A 19996-nucleotide genomic window follows, 5' to 3' on the forward strand; every position below is an offset into this window, starting at 1 on the left:
CTAGCGTGGAACACGTTTTTCCAGTTACTTTAGATGATTTTTTCTTTTTTGTTGTTATTTCTGTACTCAAAGGTAGGATCACAATAGTTATTATTTTATTGAATGGATAAATCTATCACACCGTTGTGAGCCAAAAAAACCTTTATTGCAGGCGCTTACAAAAACTAGGGATAAAAACAAAAAAGCATCTTAAGCCTTAAATCTATCGATTGTAACTAGGATTATCTTTTAGTTACTATTTCTTACAACTAACGCATCTGCATATGGGTGGCGAGCACGAACTCATGTTGTCATTTTCAACATTTTTTTTACGAAGGAAATATAATGCTTTTGGCAGTCAAACTTTCAGATTATGCTTAAGCATATTTTAATAATATCTTTAATAATATCTTTTCTTTCTCGAGAAAAAGTTACAGTTGCACCTATGCAGTTTGCGAAAACACATCCTCGTCTCATGGTGTTCATGATTGCGGCCGTTTTAATTATCTAAAATAAAAGACTGGGGGAGATACTTAATTAGAATGAGTCTGGCTATAACAGGTACCCGAATGGAAGAAAAAGATATCGATGATTAAAAAATTGACAAACACTATGAAGTTTGATTATCAATCTCCCTCATGTTTTTTCATCTTCCGGGATATTAAGAAAATTGAATTCAGGCTATATGTATATATGATACTTGTTCTGACAAAGATGCACACAAAATTTTTAATCAATTGGTTTTAATCAATTTTAACATACCATGGACGCCATATTTTATAGAGTCTATGTTATAGGATCATAAATCTGTGAAAATCGCCTTTCAAGTTTTGTGTACCAATAATAATTGTTCATATAAACATTTTTCAAACAGAATAATTTTAATCTCAAGGGTTAATAGAATCCTGCGCTTATATATTTAAAATTATAGTCCTTTGTAAACCGCAGAAGTAAAACCATTCTTTTCAAAGGTTCACACTACGTATTGGGTTGGCAATTAAGTGATTGCGGATTTTGCCAATACCACCTAATGACAAAATCCGCAATCTCTTAGTTGCCAACCCAATATGAATATGGTAAACTCCTACTTCCCCGCTCCACTCTTTTTTGTTTTTTTCTGTTAATTTAAAAGACGCGAAGATCGAGATACTCATCTTAACCAATACAGCGCCAAATACAAAGCCAAATTTTTATTCAAAATTTGCCATGAAACGTTGCGAACTGAATTAAACGGAGCGCATTTGTTCGGGACAAAATCGGAAACAACTTTTCCATCTGCATTCGATCGTCGTCTCGTATCCCGTCCCTACCTCGAAGTCTGAAAAATTCTGTTTTCCGGAACGCGTCTACCAGCCGGCATACAAAACAAAGATATGGCCTGTGCGCATATCTGAAGCCAGTGGAAACGGCGGCGTTTGAAACAAGGGAAACAGCGCCAGCAGACAGACAGCATTCTAGACACGCGTTGTATTATTCGATAGGTCGGTAGAAAACAATAGAGGGACGACGTGATTGCTGCATGTAGTCTGGTCGCGTTTGCGAACATTGTCGAATATCGTCAAACATCGTCCGGTTGCCACTCTTTCACGATGTTCCACAATGTTCCATGAAAGTTGGTGCCACCAAGTACCGGCAAACGTAATTTTCCAATTTTCCATACAGCTTAGAAATTGATAAAATGTTATTACTCTACACAATACGTTCCTTTTGTATTTGATATTTGTCAGGCTGTTTCAGAATATATTCTTTTATATATATGTATGTAAATTCTATAGAATTCAAACTACCCACCAACCAACATTTTCACTTTTGTTTTGTTTTATCGGCAGTCATTTGCTAAATAGGTAATTTAGAAAATCGATTCTCGACTTTCCAGCTAAAATTTGTAGTTGATTTGTTATTAACTGTTATTGTATTTTATTCAATTATTCCCAAAATGAACTCTGATTTCCCCTAAGGATTTCTTATATATATTTTTTATATACATAAAACAACTGCATCTGTATGCAGTAATTAGCGACAGTAATATGAAGAGAAAGAAATTTAGCAGTGAGATTTTGTTAAATAACGATACGTCTTTCAAAAAGGAGAAAACGCTTGAAACTTGTCTTTTAGCACAGAGATTTTTACTTAAGGTTCCTTTGGTCCGAGCTATTTTCTTACGAGGGTAGTCGTGTTTGGGACAATTTATATGAAAGTGTAAGTTGATAATTGTAGATACGGCAGACTAGTGGATGGGTTAGATTCTCAGATTAGATATGTCCGTGTGGGTTTGATGCGATCAATTCTAAATCTGTTTAATGCAACTTGGTGTTCGTAATGATCGAGGTTCCTGATAACTGACTGCTTGTTGAAAAGATTTTTCGTTGATTTCGAATGCATACGAGGCTGCAGAGTTTTGCTCCACACGTAGTTCCGGCTGAGTTGGAAATATTTTTTGAAAAAATTTCAAAGATACCAAGGAGGCATTTTTGCAAGTTTTGTTTTGTTAAAAGCAAGGTAGACCCGTGCTTTGCTGTCTTGTGCGCTAATTCGTTACCAGGGATGCACAATAGGAATATTGTAAAAGTTTTAATCACGTTGTTCAATTATTTTTAACTTGCAGCAGACCGACGTTTATTCGACGACTACGAAATTTCGATTACTGTCGAATGAAAAAATTTCTCTCTACTTGAATCTGTTTATTCAAACATGAATTCTAATTATATGAACGCAAAATCATTGTACAAGAAGGTAGTCGTGTATTGTTTCTAGGACATTAAACAACGAGCGATTGAGCATTTATAAACAATTATAACATTGTGCACAGAATATGATTTGTCGGTTTATGTCTTTATATGTTATATCGTATGCTAATTAAAAATTCCCTTCTCTCTGGTTCAATCTATTAATGTGAACATGGACTTTTATTATAAAAACTGAAAATCATTGTACAAAAAGATATTTGTATATTATTTCTACTGCATTCAATAACGGATGAGTGTACATTTATAAAGAATAAAAATGTTATGTACAACATATGATTTATCAGTTCACATTTTCATACGTGTAATTAAAACTTCTCTTCTCTGCACGTTATTTTTCTGAAATTCCAAATTTCGCCGCCACTCAGCAGCTTGAATAATTACGCTATTTCTAAACGAGGCAGAGTTTCCCGCCCATTCACGATCCCTCATATATCGTGCGGTAAATATCAACCTCTTTCTAACTTTTTTTTATACGCCAGACGATAAAACAAGTCCGGAGAACAAACGTTGCCTTAATCGGCGCCACAAGGAACTGTTCCCTTATGCGAAGCACAAGAAGAAAAATTCTCGTCTTTTTTATTAGATATTTCCACTTCTCCTTATCAAGCAGTTTCTACCACCTTCTTCCACAGAACTCATTTAACATTCGCGCTTGATAACATCTTTATCATTAAAAGCACACTTAACATTCAAATTGCGGACTAGATATAAAAGCACAATTTTTCACCGCATTTATCGATGATAAATTAACATATTATCTAGCCCATTCTTTTTCGGCTCGTGAAACTTTTATCCACGCGACTCAACAACCGAACTTTGCCAATATACTTTATGAATGCGATGGAGTAAAAAATGTTGTCGATCAAAGATAAACGAAAGAGTCGTGAGAAAAACAAGGAAAAACAAAGAGAACGATATTTCTTATGTTTTACCTTCAACATCGTCTTTTATTTCACTTCACATTTTTACACCACAATTTATTTCTCTTCCTATAAGTATAAATTTCATAATCTCTTTCTACGTTGCTGTAATCGTTCGTCGTTTCCTATTTAATCGTACACTCGCGTGTACCGCGTCGTTAGAAATACGCAACTGTTGAATTGTATAGCGTGAGAATCGCGAAATCGCATCCCGATTGACCGTAGCAAATTTTGCGCGTGCATCCTCGAAAGGAAGCTCGGATTAATCGAACTGTCTTCTTTTTTTCTCTGTTTGCAGGTGAGTAAACTCTTTGTGTCCCATATGCTTTGCACGCCTGCAGCCACTTCCGTCACGTAAGTATGCGGGAAGATACTGTCGAAAGGTTAACGGAAATTCGGCCTGCTGATAAGACGATCCGTGTGACACAACCATGGTAAAAGTTTGTATGTTTATTATACATTTCTAGTTGGTAATTTTGCAATTTTGTAATTCCAAGCATTAACAAGAGTCAATTTTCCAATGTCGTAATCCTGCAATTAGTAATATTGCAGCAGGTTGTTGCGAAATTATTGTTGTTGTTTATAGTCGTTTGTGTAAATACCGTAAGTGGCGTAGAATTACCGGTAGCCATCAGCTTGAAACTGTGATACTTGAAAACTGTGAACCTGAGATACTTCGCTATAAGAAACGTTGATATTATTGCATGATATTACACAGTCGGTATTAACAATAGCAACAGAGTTCCATTGTACAAAAGTATTCTTCTTTCGTAACTATGATACGTAAACAGACGAAGCTGCAAAGAGAAGTATAATTTCATAGTTTCGCTTGGAACGTGTCTTATCGCGTGTTGTTCTTCTCTACTTTAAGCCGTTTCCTTCGAGCAATGCTACTTTATAATCCAGATAGCATCTCCCATCGTGCATATTGCCAGTTACATTTCAATTGAAATTATCGATCGAATGGCAATCTATTAATAAACAGGCGACTCACTGTCAATTGCAAAATCTGTACGTCTGCGATAAAATAGAAAATCTTAAGAGTCTTTGTCTAATCGCCTAATTAAATACACAAGGAAATAAATAGAAACAGAGCTATTTGCAAGATTAGTATGGAATTGTGTAAATATGTAACGAAATACAGTTACGCGATATTAAACTTTTTCACGCAAAATTTTCACCCAAACGGGCTATCGGCAGACAGGCAAACGCTTTGACATCGAAACGCGGTGCGACTTTAGTTTTACCTGGACACACGAGCTCCGAAATTTTCGAGCGTGAAATTTCACTAGCGCGCGCCTCGTCGAAATTTCTCCCCTTGTTGCGTTTCACGTGCAAATGCGGACACGCGCGTCCTCCCTTTTGCAATTATCACGAATTTACCCGGCGCGTTTCGCATTTTTCCCTGGCGACAACAAAAAAAAAAAAAAAAAAAAAAAATGAAAAAGAAAAGGAAAATAAAGGAACCAAAAAGAAAATGACAAAGTGAATAATGGACACAAAGAGAAAGAGCGGCGGACGTCACGAGCGACGACGTTCTTTCACAAGCGGAAAAAGCCAGAAACGATCGGAAACAGGATTTGCTCGGGTGTCGATAAAATCGAAGAAGACGTACGAGCGGCATTAAATCGCGAAATGAATAAACGTTTTCTTGTTTTCGTTCAGCCGTCTGATCTTTGTTTCTCGTTCGTGAAGGAATTTTTACGGCGATTTGCATTGTGATGGATGACGAACGTGTCGACAATTATTGGCGTTGTAACACAAGTAAGTCGAACTCGATAGTTTCCTTTGTCTGACCGAACTTATTTATGTTACCGACCGATAAACGCAAAACGTTTCGGGAAACGCAGGTTGCAACATTTGTTACATGCTACTTTTTAACAAAATTTCCTGGAATTTCATTTCTGTGGGACGCGTACACTTTCGTAATCGACTGTACGTATATCGTTTGCAGCATTGTACCGTGTTAAATATCGATCCTTTCTTCGTTACAGCCATGGCGACGAGTCGACACGATATCGCGACCAATTGCGTTCTGAAAAAACCTGCTGTCTCGTGTTTCAAACAGGGATCCTTTTTCACTGCTATGCAGTATTTGCTTAAATTACCGACAAAAGGTAAACATTCGTTCGAATACTCTCGTTTACGAGTTCATTCCTATTTTTATTCTTGGTACGTTATATGGAACTTTTATGTTTTTATCCTCTGCAACTTCGATGGAAATTCTCTTTCGTTCAAATAATATACAGCGTGTGTCACGTCGGAACAAATCTTATTGGCAAAACTGGATGATTTCGAATGATGTATAATTTACCGTGCTTGCTCGCTGCCGAAGCGAAGATCATAGATTAAATTTACAATTACATTAATTTTCATGTTATTTGGATTTACGGCTCGTGTTACTTAGCAGCATCTTCATACAGTTGCAAACATTTGTAAATCTATAAAAGTGAAATGTACAGGAATTGATTGAAAAAAAAAACGCTCCATTGGAAAATAAAGGTACGTGCCAATATCTTGGACTCTTGGAATTTATCTTGGACCAACAAAGGACTGGATTGTATGTAATACATCGTTATTTCACCGAACTCGGAAAAAGACAGCGTGAATGAAAAGGAAAGAAGTGCAGGACTCGGCTGGATAGAAAGAAAGTAAAGGAACATATCGGTTAGATAATGTTAATGCAACAACGGAACCTTTTTATTCTCAATCTTTATCGAATAAAACTTTGACCAATGAAGCTGTGAGAGATTCTTCCGGACCATAAAACAGGTCCAAACGCGATAGAACTTGTAGCGTATTTGCTTATTCAGTGACATCGACTTACCTTCTTTTGTCCGTTGCATATTCATATCAATGTTATTTAAACTACATCGAGTTTGCTTTCATTTTAATCAGAAAAATCAAAAAGATGAATTTAGCCGTTTGAGTCGCAAGCAGCGCGATCGCGCTGTTTAGATTTTAGACGACTGACGGTATTTTGTATTTCATTGTTACCTTCTCAGTAATTTTTATTGAACAAAACTTGAAATATTTATAAACTGATAGTACGCATATATAATAATATAGATGTATTTCACAAAATAACAAATATGACGAGCGCTATTGCGTGGTTTGATTCTCTTCGCAATCGATTAAGACAAGCGCCATCGCGCTGTTCGGCATTTTTCGACCCTGCTTTTTCAAAGACCCCTGCAACTAAAAACGAGAAATGAAAAATTTTCGTCATTGTCTCGTGCATAATTAGTATCCTATAATTAGTATCAATTTTGTTGCTGAATTCAGATCAAAGTGTATCGCTCAGCCACCGAACTTTGCGATGTCTTGAAGGAAGCGTTGGGGAACTTTTTCGAGCTTTCTCCGGTAGTGAAACATAGCGGCGATCGATTAGCACTAGAACTACCGATAGTTAACACGAAGCTATTTCTACCAAAAACCAGTCAAAATGACTGGTCTTTAAAAAATACGTGATAATGGAATATTTTTATATTTATTGGTATACATTTTTGATATTATTAATCCATCCGGGGTCCCTAAATGAGGGTTGACTTATTTATAAAATTGTAGAACCAGTCATTTTGACTGCTCTGGTATTTTTAGTGTTAACATCTAGCGATCGATCCGGAATTTTCTTGATAACTGATATCGTCATATTGAATGATACGCAGTAAAAATTTAAAAAACGTGTGGCAAGTTGTACAAAACGAGGAAACTGGTTAATTGGGGTTCGATAAACAGATTGCAGGGCCCTTTTACACTTTGACAAGTACCAGTCATTTCGACTGGTATTGGTATGAGTAGCCTTGGTACAAAATTATTTTCGGTTTGAATACAGAAAAAACAAAATAAAATTCAGTATATTATTAATGCGGAAGTCATTACATCATTGCGGAAGAAAAATATAACATGAAGTAGGAACTTGAAAATAAAATTGTAAAACCAGTCAATTTGACTGGTGTGATAGTTCCAATGTTAGTATGGAGAAAATACGTGTTAGGATATACAGTCGAAACGCAACGTGATTCGGTAAAATTACTTTGCCGAAGTTTTGGCGAAGTAAAATAATTACAAGGAAGAAAGGTTTAAGATCGATGGGTTGTAGTTCATCGTGTTAAGTGGCAACCTGACGATATTTATCGACATCCGGGAAGGTGTGTTCGATATTTTAAAATTCCTGCAACTCGTGCAACCGAACGACCTTATTGGCCGATTATGGGTCGGACATGAACAGCTGTTTTCCATTTACGCGCACTACCGTAAGTTGTTAATTAAGCATGTCTATTTTAAATAGTTAATTAAAGATCTCGATCTGACACTTCCTTCAGTCGTTCGTCGCGATAGTTTCAATAATACACATTTCTGGATTTAACGCGTGTACTTAACGCGTTAAATCCAACGTGTCCAGACAATGGCCTTTTCATTTGTCTGTCATAGTATCGTTAGTTTCTATCGAAGCAACAGATCTGTAACACTGATCGACATTGTTTCCGCTATCAGTGTACTAAATCATTAGCTTGTGTCAAATAACGATTTAGATATTCAGGTTTATAATAACGCGGATATTTAAAGATGTTTGAAGAGAAATTTCTGAAACAAAAAATTCATCGATTTTAACTTCGAATCAGAAGGTTCATGAAAGATATTGCACGTTAATTCGCGAAATTAACAGCAGAATTTCGATAAATTAAATCGTATAGGATTTTTTACGATGTTATAATCAAAATATTCTTCGTATAGAGTTGATCAAAGTATATAAAAAAAAAAAAAAAAAAAATCTTTCACAATGTCAGGAGTTGGCCGCTTAAACGACGTTCGCTTTTCTTGGTTTAAACGTTCTGCACAGGATAATCGACTTGAATATTCATTAGGTTGCACGGGTTTCATTATATTTGTAATTATAAGAGTATAATTGTTTCACGATGCAAATATCCTGCTGAACCGGTGCAACGTTATGAACGTGTTCGCCGGTTTCATTCATGCGACTCGCAAATTAGAATCGCTTTGACATTCCGGCGCGACGATTAATCTTCCATAATGAAAATTATGTTTGCTTGGAAGAGAAATAATTCTAATTGATTGCGATTCTACGCTTCCATTTGAAAGGCAAATAAATTATTATCGTGCTACATTGTAGGTAAATTAGTCAGGTACAGTAGAGCCTGCATTTTAATTGGAAGACAAAACTGTTTGCAGAATGGAATTTTCGGACGATAAAACAATCGCTTTTCCCATTCGAAGTTTCATTTATTCGAATACAGATTAGGATTAATCGATAGTTTCTTGAAATATTTGTGGCCGTATCTTTTTGGCTGCTACGTCACGTAATTTACACAATTTCAACGTAACTTACATTCAGTTGCATTCTTCTTGTAATTCGAGCTATCGAACTTCATTTTCCAATGCTACGAATGCTTTTTTGTGAACAGCTATCTCTTCGTCATCATTTTCGCTCGTCACTTGCATTTGCATAACATTGTCAATAATTGTCGTATTTATCATTGTGAAATCATTTCATCAATCAAAATTTTCAAGTCTCTGTTTTCTAATATCTGTGATTCTGGCTTCCTCGGTACCGCGTATTTTCGCTAATTCTGTCGCATTCGCGCCACTTCTCAGCTTTTTAGTTACGCCGTGATTTGTTTCGGTAATTGAAACGCTATTAGTTTCGTATTAAATTCCTGTAATCGGAATTTAATCGATCGAATAGAGGGAAGAATACATCGTACACGAACGCTGATAAAACACATGGACGCGTTTTAAACGGAAACTACCGTGCTACAATAGTCAACAAACGAAGTAAAATTTAAACGATGTACACTACATTAGGGAGAAATTTCGTGAATTGTTACGTATTTACCAAATATCCAGCTGAACAAATTGTAAAGCACAAATTAAATAATAAAAAAAAATTGTTACGTGTATTCGATGCAGTGAAACAAGAACACGTTAATGTCCTGCCACTTTGAATATTTCTTTAATCAAAGATACATACAGATAACTGAAATTACTTTGGATATTTCTAGCGATATTTTCAAGTTTAATAATGAAATTAACAAAATTCGATATATCTGAGTACCTGCAACTATTAGGTTGCCCGAAAAGTTTCTTTCGTTTCATAAGGTGATAATAGATGAACAACAATTTCTGTTTTATATTATTTTATTGAATTAGGTATGATATATTTCGTTATATTTCTATCACCATGTTCGTGCATAATTCAATAAACTAATGTAAAACAAAAGACATTGTGCGTCTATTATTTCCTTATGAAACGAAAGAAACTTTTCGGACAACCTAATATAATTTTCTGATAGAGGAAAAGAGACTCGAAAATTTGTTGGTCAACAGTGTAAAGAAACGAATAGCTTCTAAGTTACAGAAGATTATAGTAGCTTAAATTTGCGTTTTCATCGAGTTGTGGGAAAGAAAGAGGAAAGAGAGATTCTGCGTTCGTGTGCACATAAAGAAAGTTTCCAGACGCCAAGCTCGTCGAGTGAAATTCGTCTTTGACGAGCGGCGGTGATTCTTTAGAAATAGCAGCGCGAAACTGCAAACAAACTTGACAGGATTTTTTATGAATTTTCACGGAATCGTTACTGTTATTTAACGAGAAGTGCGTGGCTTGTAATGTAAATTTAACACCGCAAGCGCGATTCTTTTTCTCTTTTCATTTTTATTAGAACGGTTCGCAGGTTTGATTTGAACAAGAGTCGAGTCTGACCTCGATCCTTTCGAGGAACTGCTTTTCGCTGTTAAACGCTATTTGCACGTAAACCAGGCGATTCTGCAGGTTTCGAAACTAACTGACAAACTGAAGACTCGATGGCTTAACGAATTCAATTGTCGAAAAGCGAAATTTATCTTTCATAAATAAAAGAAGCAGTTTTCATAAATAAAAGAACTGGTAGTTGGTAAATATATTTAGAGAGAACGTAGCTATCTGATATGGTATTTTGACAGTAGAGATGTTAGCTACAACGTAAAAGTTATATCAAAGGAATTAAAATGAAACACGTATGGAAAAACAAGTGTTTATCCATATATCATACTTTACAAACAATCATTCGAATTTAAAATATACTGTAATAAATAAAATATACATTTTTGTACAAAATCTTAAGATTCTAGGATTCTAAAATTCTAAAATTTTCAGATTCTAAGATTCCAAGATATTAAAATTCTAAAATTTTCAGATTCGAAGATTCGTAGATTTAAAAGATTCTGAGATTCTCGCAGGTTCAGATTCTAAGATTCTAAGATTCTAAGATATCAAAATTCTAAATTTTTAAGATTCGAAGATTCTAAACATTTTGAGAATCTCAAATTTTCAGATTCTAAGATTCAAAAATACTAAAATTCCAAAATTTGAAGATTCGATGATTCTAAAGATTCTGAGATTCTCACAGGTTCAGATTCTAAGATTCTAGGATTCTAAGATATTAAAATTTTAAATTTTTAAGATTCGAAGATACTAAGATTCTAGGATTCTAAGATATTAAAATTTTAAATTTTTAAGATTCGAAGATACTAAGATTCAAAGATACTAAAATTCCAAAATTTGAAGATTCGAAAACTCCAAAAATTCAGAGATTCACAAATTTTCAGATTCCATGATTCTAAAGATTCTGAGAATCTCAAATGTCCAAATTCTACGATTCCAAGATTCTGAGATTCTCAAATGTTCAGATTCCAAGATTCCAGCTACTAAAATTCCAAAATTTTCAGATTCGAAGATTCTAAAGATTCTGAGATTTAAAAATTTTCAGTCCCGCAGATTCCTAAAATCTTAAAGACCAAAATTCTAAAATTTCAAGACTCGAAAATTCCAAGATTTTTAAATTCCGAAATTCGAAGATTCGAAGATTCTTAAAATCCTGAGGACCAAAATTCTAGAATTTCAGGGTTCGAAGATTCCAAAATATGGAGATTCTAAAATTCTAAGCTTCCTACCTAAAATGCTTAGCTGCTACGACTCTAAGACTCTCAAATTCCAAGCTTCTCTAATCTCCTCGGATTCTAAGTTTCTCTAAAATTCGAACAGTTCCTATATTAACACAAATTTTCGATTTTTCACCCGCCATTTCATCCGATGTTGAATACACTGTTCAAAAATAGTACACCTTGTTACGAAAGATTGAATTTTCGTTTCGAAATGCAACATCATAGTCGCCACGCCACATATGCTCGACAAGTAAATCTGTCGTTGGATCGATCAAAAATATTTCCACTCTCACCACACGTAACACATTCAGGGATTAATTTTAGAATGCTGAAGTCGTTGAAACTTCTCGTGGCAGTGATTACTACCGTGTATTAATCAAACGGTTACGAACCTTAAGAAAGTTGCCAACACTTTCCCCTTTTACATCTTGTTCAGTTTTCCTACCATTGTCTTATTATTAACAATCGTTCAATAATAATTAGCAAAGAATTTAGGGCACGTTAATAATTCGGCATACATATATCGTATGGACAATGCAACAGTGCTTCCGTGGAAGAATAATCGCTTTGATACTGGAACAAGGATACAGGAAGCTCGAGATGCTTCTTATACAGGCGATCCTTCTGTTTTAATTCCAGGTAAATGGGATTTTAATTGCGACAGCGACGCACACTGATTTGTCCGTTATTATCGCGCTCCTTTCGATGCATCGTGGCGTTGTGAACGATTCAGCGGGACGAACGAATGAGAAATGGCAAAGGGGCTTCGGATAAAGTGAAAGCTGGCCAGTATATTTGATTTATGTCTGAAACTGCAAGCACTCGGGTGTAAGACATTTGGAGCACAGATCAGTAGACGACGAAAGTTCGCAGATTTGATAATACTTGTGACTTTTCGAATTTTGGGAATTGAAATATTCGAAGACCTGCACATATTCACGCGTTTGCAAGTTGAAGAATTAACAAATTATGGGCATTACAAGATCGGAAAACTTGAATGCCCGAAAGTTTCACCATTTGAGAATTTGAATATTCAAGAGCGTAGAAATTGTAGAAAAATTCTGAAATTTGCAGGGCTGGATATTCAGATGTCATTTTTCTTCCGAAACTCGGCGCCCCCAAAAAAGCTCCAGAATTAGAGCGCACGAAGAATATTACGGCGACCGGTTTTCCGCTTTACTTCGCCGAACCCTCGTGATAAACTTCGACCACTTATCCCCTCATTCGTCCCCAATAACTACAAACGATCATTTATCCACATACCAACGCGAGTTGCATACTTCGCGTCTTCGAGTATCTTTTCCACTTCACTTAACAAGCCACTTTATATTCCCAATACTTTAACCTCTCCATCTTATCGTTATGCTTTTTCCAGTCCACAAGACGTTGCGTTCTTCCACAGAAAGACTAGAAGAGCACAGGAAGGAGAACAAAGAAACTGAAAAAAAAAGGAAAAGAAAGACAGAGAACGAAAAAAAAAAACAATGTCTTGCTTGTTCTCTGGTAATGCAGTGCACAACTATTTTTCCTAGTGGCTTTATTTTATTTTTCTTTTTTTTGTTGTCGTATGCAACTTGACATTCCATTATACGAGGAATCCTTCGTTGGAAGCACTGTAGAAAAGTCGCGTTCGTGGTACTTTTTCTTTTTTTTTTTTTTTTGTCTTTTCTCTCTCCTGTTCTCCGTCGTCGAGATACCTTTACGCAGAAGCACCGAGCGAAAACGAGGTTGAACAACGACCACTTTCTTTCCTCTTCCTCTCTCCCTCTCCCCTTTCTCCCCCTCTCTTTCTCTCGTTTCTCTCGGTTCGCCTTTTTTTCCATCGATTCTTTTCGGACACGATATAATACACAACGCATAGAGACAAGACGAAATGCGGCGAATTATATAATGAGAGGACTTGGTAGGAAGTGAAACGACAATCGTCGATCGTAATTGAAATAAACAGTCAACGATCGGCAATTGGCGTAATGGTCCAATTGAAACGTTTAGAATAGATCGTTGTAATTTTATTCCTTACATTTTCCTTTTAATTTTAAGCGGCAACATTAGTTTGAATTCGAATACGGATTTCGCGTTTCTGCTTAGTCCGTTTAATCAGTTTCTCGGCTCTGCGTACAATCGAATTGAATTGAATATAAAGGATGAAATTGAAGGATATTTGTTTATTTGTTCCGGGACGAGAAGTGTTGCTTTCTTTCGAGTAGGAAAAGATCGAAGGAAGTCTGGACTCTGGATTTTTTCTTCCAAAGAAAACAGAAAATTCTCCCCGAGGAAGGCAAAACTCTTAACAAAAAAAAAAAAAAAAAAAAGAAAAGAAGAAAAGAAAAGGAATAATACGTTATTCGCTTCCCGTGAAATTGTTAGGTTTTTCATCTTTATTCTCAAACTGAGAAATCAATTTTATTGAACCAACTCTTTGTTGGTTAATTCTTTATTTATAGCTTGTTCGTAAATAATCTCGCTCGCAATACGCTGGTTAAAGATTAACACTAGAACTATCGATAATTAGCACGAAGCTAAAGGTCTTTAAAAAATACGTAATAATAGAATATCTTTATATTTATTGATTTATTACTTTTTTACAGAAGGAATTCCATGTTATGTAGTAGATATTTGGTATTATTAATCCATCTGGGATCCCTAAACGAGGGTTGACACATTTATAAAATTGTAGAACCAGTCATTTTGACTGCTGTGGTATTTCTAGTGTTAGCATCTAGCGATCTAGCGATCGATCCGTAATTTTCCTGATAACTGATATCGTCATATTGGATGATACGCGGTAAAAATTTAAAAAAACGCGTGGCAAGTTGTACAAAACGAGGAAACTGGTTAATTGGAATTCGATAAACAGATTGCAGCATCCTTTTTACACTTTGACAAGTACCAGTCATTTCGACTGGTATTGGTATAAGTAGCCTTGGTACAAAATTATTTTCAGTTTGAATACGTAAAAAACAAAATAAAATTCATTATATTATTCTTTTAGTTATCATTGCGAAAGTCATTACATCATTACGAAAAAAATATAACATGAAATAGGAATTATTAATCCATCTGGGATCCCTAAACGAGGGTCGACACATTTATAAAATTGTAAAACCAGTCAATTTGACTGGTGTGGTAGTTCTAGTATTAATAAAAGAAGAAAAAAAGGAAAGAGAGAGAAGAAGACGTATTCTTTTTCCTTTCTTTTTAGATAAGAAGAACAGTTTAAGTCGAATTTAAGTACATCCTGTTTCTGGCAAGTTGTTCACAAGAATGATGTTCGTGTCCTAAGGAAAAAGGGGTTTTACGAAGTTACTCGAACAGAAGCTGGAATGATAAAAGAACAGGTTCTGGATACGAATTCGCATCTGCTGGGAAACATTCGCGAGTACTGAGTCACGGCACGTGATTCACTTGTATCGAAACGCACGCGTCTGAATACCTTATCGTCGAGTATTTGGATCCGGTAATTCCGCTGCAATAATCATCGATTAAAGCCGACTGCGTCAGAGAAATTAGTATAACTCAGAAGCACGAGCTCGTGCTACTTGATTGCTACGAAGAAACATCTCGAAATTAATTTTTCTTTCTCTTTGTAATACTCGCTTAACTTAATATACGATTAGCTTTGCTTTTACTTCTTTCATTCGTGAAAAGGTTACATTATACGCGTTTCGAGATTGTTATGGAATATGATCTATATAATTGTATGGATACCATAATTTATCTACATATCTCGTTTTGTCGTATTTTGCACTTCGTTTTCTTTTTCTATATTCTTCTTACATATTTTGTTAGTCACGATCGCTAGTGACCATAAAAGATCGTAGATGAGATAAATAAATAAATATACAGTTCTTCGATCGATCATGAACTTATCGATTAAACGTGGGAAATATTAAATATAGAATAAACAAAGGTGAATCAACATATTTGTATAATCCTCTTCAGGTGATAGCGATTTTGCCATCTCTTCTTTATTCGCAGACTAACGGTATGTATTGGTTGGATTAAATACTTTAATTAAAATGATTAATAGCGACGTTCTGGGATAGTCCGAACTCCTATGTCTGTTACTGTAATCTTTTATTTGCACGTGCTTAAGATTTTTGACGGATTAGAGGAATTTTCGAACTTTCTATCACCTCAACGACTTTCGAGTTTTGCGATTTTATCAAATTTCAAACAACTGTCAGCTGCACAAGCGGAAAGGGGGGTGATTCTACGCGAGAAAGGAAGTCGAAAATATAGAATAAAGATTTTTCGTTTGAGGCTTTGTTTTCGAGAAAATCGACTTTGAATTTTCGCTCGGTACGCGTGCGGTACGTTATAGCGGATCTCACTGTAGATCGTTGTCTCGATGGAAAAATTTAAAAAGAAAAAAAATTAAAAAAAGAAATTGTTATTCTATATTTTCGACTTCTTTTTTCGCGTCGAATCACCCTCCCTTCCGCTTGTACAGCTGACAGTTGTTTGAAATTTGATAAAATCGCAAAACTCGAAAGTCGTTGAGGTGATAGAAAGTTCGAAAATTCCTCTAATCCGTCAAAAATCTCAAGAATCACCCCCTTTCCGCTTGTACCACCAGTTACCAATCACCCTGTATAATATCGTAATAACCAGGAATCAGGTTGATCGGTAAGTTATTGATGGTGAATAGTCGTATAATAAATTAGTGCAAATAAAATTACAAACAACCAATTGGGATCTTCAAATAGATCTAGTAACATCCTACTTTCGTATCTAAATTATTTAAAAGTTTAATTATTTAAATTATTTAAATTATTTTGGCCATTGTAAAACGTACAGCAAACACTTTAATATTTAAAAACTTGTAAAAATTATTTCAAAATAGTGCCATTTACATATAATTCTACGATAAGTTCCTGATAAGAGACAGTATCGTTCTGCTTTACAATTCCAAATACAAAGCCACACGACTACCGTGAAAATTGAACAGTTAACAGTATCTGCATCTAATAACATATTTTTCTTAATTTATTCGTACAAACAACGCTTTCTTATTTGTGATACAACGTATGCATGTCGATGTGCGTTTACGTTGTATGAATCGACACAACGAATTCGATAATGGCGTTAGACAAATAAGGTGAAGGCCCCGAATGGTGAACGTGTGCAAACCTGTCCTAGGAAACACGTCAAATTCTATGTTGAAACGGACGCGCGACGCTATTATAATTTATAAGGCTTGTGTGACCCAACATAAAAATTCGACAGGAAAGAATTTAAGGGCCTTCTTATTACGGCACGCATTGTATAACAAGCTAATTCGTTTTCAAGCTGTTCAATGACGCACGTTTGATCGACCCTTTCAAGATTGAATTTTTATTGGGCTATAAGAAAGTTCTTTTTTGTCCATTATCAAATCTTTTAGGAACATAGTTTTTTTTTTTTTTTAGTAAAACTATCTTCTTTTTAATAATATTATTTATTAATGGCACGGATACATTTCTCAGAAATTGGTTTTTAAAGAAGAGCACGCTGCAATTCAAGGACAATTTTACAGAAAGTAAATGCATTTGTCTTATTTATCAATTGCTTGGTTTTTTTTAAGTAAAACTATCTTCTTTTTAATAATATTATTTATTAATGGCACGGATACATTTCTCAGAAATTGGTTTTTAAAGAAGAGCACGCTGCAATTCAAGGACAATTTTACAGAAAGTAAATGCATTTATCTTATTTATCAATTGCTTGGTAATTTATGAAGTAGGACGTTATTTATATGAAACAAGGAGCGCGAAGTTTCTCAATTTAATTATATGGACAGACTGGGGATGTTCGTACAGTTTTATATTTTTATGGCCACAATTAAAATAGAAGAACTCATATGGAAACTTGTTTCATCAATTGCAAACTGTGATATTGTATTTGGAATATTTTATATATATTCTGCGTATTTTCGTATCTTCAAGTTTCGCATAGTCGCATAAAAATCCGTCGTTATTGTCGAACTTCTCAAACGAAACAAGTTACTCCCGTAAGTTCATTCTTTGCAAGAAAGTTCCTTCTTTTTTTTATTATTTAATTTGTACTTTACAATTTGTCCAGCTGGACATTTGGTAAATTTTTTTAACTTAATTGCTAAATAACATGTGGATGGCTACCCCCAACGGGATACCATCTTCGAGTTTGACTATTTTATTTCTTTACAAGAAAGTGACACGAATGAACGGGATTTCCAAAGAAATTCTTAGAAACACGTAACATTCGAAATATTATTTTTTTCATGTATTTACATAGCTGTTCTGGTCAGTTCATTTACTTGATACGATTCGCAACCGATCTGGCGATACTTAACCTGATCGAAGATCTATTTCGGCATCGAATTCGTTGAATTAAAACGTGTGTTTTTGTTTTCGCTTGCTCGGTGTCACGGGTTCTTAGTAAATTCTTCTTTTGTTTTTGGACTGTTACTGAAAATATCTGTAAGATTGCGCGAGATACGCGATAATGACAGCTCGACCGATTGATCGGCTTTTATTTTTCAAGAAGATTATCAGCTTCCCGTCTAGCGTTTACTGCGAATCGCATCCTTAATCCTTTCGCGATTGTTGTTTGCTCGATACATGATCTTTCCGAGGTATTTACCACTTTTTTTTATTGCAATGTGCTCCCGTTCAATCGGAGCTTCTGTTCTTTGAGCCACGACAAAAGAGGAAAATCCGCATAGGCATCGGTTGATCTTCGATCTTGCTATCAATAAGCGTGAATACTCGATATCAGAGATATTTCACCCTGGAAGATTAATTATCTTAATTATTTCACGATAACCTTCGGAACTCTTAACTTCTTAATCGATGATTTGTTTTTTCTTCCGGCTTCTCTGTCGCTTCGACTTCTTACTGGATTTCGTCGTACAAAATGGAGTCTTTAACAAACTGAAATTGATGATTTCAATTGTCTAGATTGCGAATGCAATAATTGACTTATCTAAGAGCTGTTTGTCTTCTACAATGTATCGCGTCATTTTTATTAAAAGTAAATCCTATTATATGTGTGTTTGTAAAGATTAGGATCGATGTAATTAACATGATCGATGATATAATGTCATTGGCAAAGTGGGTCTTAATCAAACGAATCTGCTCAACGTAAGAAATTTCCGATAACTTTCCGAGAAGAATTATATTCGACATACATAACGCGACTAATGTCTCGATTAAGATCGAACCGAGGGCAAAACTAATTTCCGGCTGAGCAAGCAGCCATTTGAAATATTGTTAAATTAAATTTAAATAAGAAAGCAGTAGATTATTTCTTTACTTCCTTAAACTAAAAATAAAAGAGTCTAAAAGAGTCTGACGATAGATGAAGGCTAATTGTTCGATTATTCTAGTCACTATGCATCTTGCACCATCACGTGCACTCAAATTAATCTCCAATTGACTCGTCAGATAAAAATACTTCAAACTTTAAACCACTCTTATCCTTAAGTGTCTGTCAGCAGTTTCGATGATCGTGACAAAATTAATTTCTATTTTTCGATTATATATATAATAGATAAAGCGTAAGACTAGTATCAAAAAATTCAACATAAAGATACATGAAAAGCTATATAACGCGGGAGGAAAAACCAGCTTTTATCTATATACTTTACAAAAATTCATTTAAATCTTGAAAGAAAGCACCGTCATATATTGTGTTTTTAAATTTCTCTGGAAGACTATAAACTGGTTACTTTCGCAATTGTCAACTTGACCACATTAAATTAAATCTCGTCGCAATACCGTTGAAAAACTCGGAAAAATCTACGAAGGATCACAAATTGGTTATTTTTATTGGTATTTCGGTAACTTAAAAGTTGTACAAATTGCGAGATTATTTCGATCATTGCGAGTATTATAAAAGCTCATCATGATTCATCATGTGTCACGAGCTCGTGCAGTTTAATTCGAATGTATCGTATCACGTTCCAAAGTCGAGAGATATTATAGGATGAAACAATTTCGTTTTTATCGGTCGACGACTTTCACCGTGTTCGTGCAACCACCACGCCGTGTCTAATTGCGCAACGGATCGATCGGCTTTCGATCGGATTCGATCGTCGTTCGATGCACCTTTTCCTCCTCTTTCTTTCTTTCCACGTCGCTTATTCGAGTCGCAACGACGCTCGTAAAACTTCACGGTAGCATCTGCCTATACGCACATATATTACACGACCAACTGACGCTTTATCGTTCCATGAGGCGATAAATCCTCGTTTCACGACAACTTACGACTCCACTCGGTTCTCTACGTCGATTCTCCCATCTTCCGATGATTTCCTCGAAATTTATTGGCCAGTTAGACCAATACAAACATCTCACGATGATGCGCTACGCCGGTTCCGACTGAATGAAAAAGTAGATCAAATGTATTTTTCATCAAGAAATAGTCGTGCGGATGCAGGAAACTGTA

General features: G+C 35.3%; 1 protein-coding gene across 4 annotated transcripts in view; it reads left to right on the forward strand.

Annotated features, from left to right (window-relative positions):
• Positions 1–19996, forward strand: part of LOC117205357 (TLD domain-containing protein 2) — a 303743-nt gene that overhangs the window by 129511 nt on the left and 154236 nt on the right. The window lies entirely within an intron of this gene.

This window comes from Bombus bifarius, unplaced genomic scaffold (genome assembly GCF_011952205.1).
Source record: "Bombus bifarius isolate JDL3187 unplaced genomic scaffold, Bbif_JDL3187 scf7180000007990, whole genome shotgun sequence".
NCBI classification, from domain to species: domain Eukaryota; kingdom Metazoa; phylum Arthropoda; class Insecta; order Hymenoptera; family Apidae; genus Bombus; species Bombus bifarius.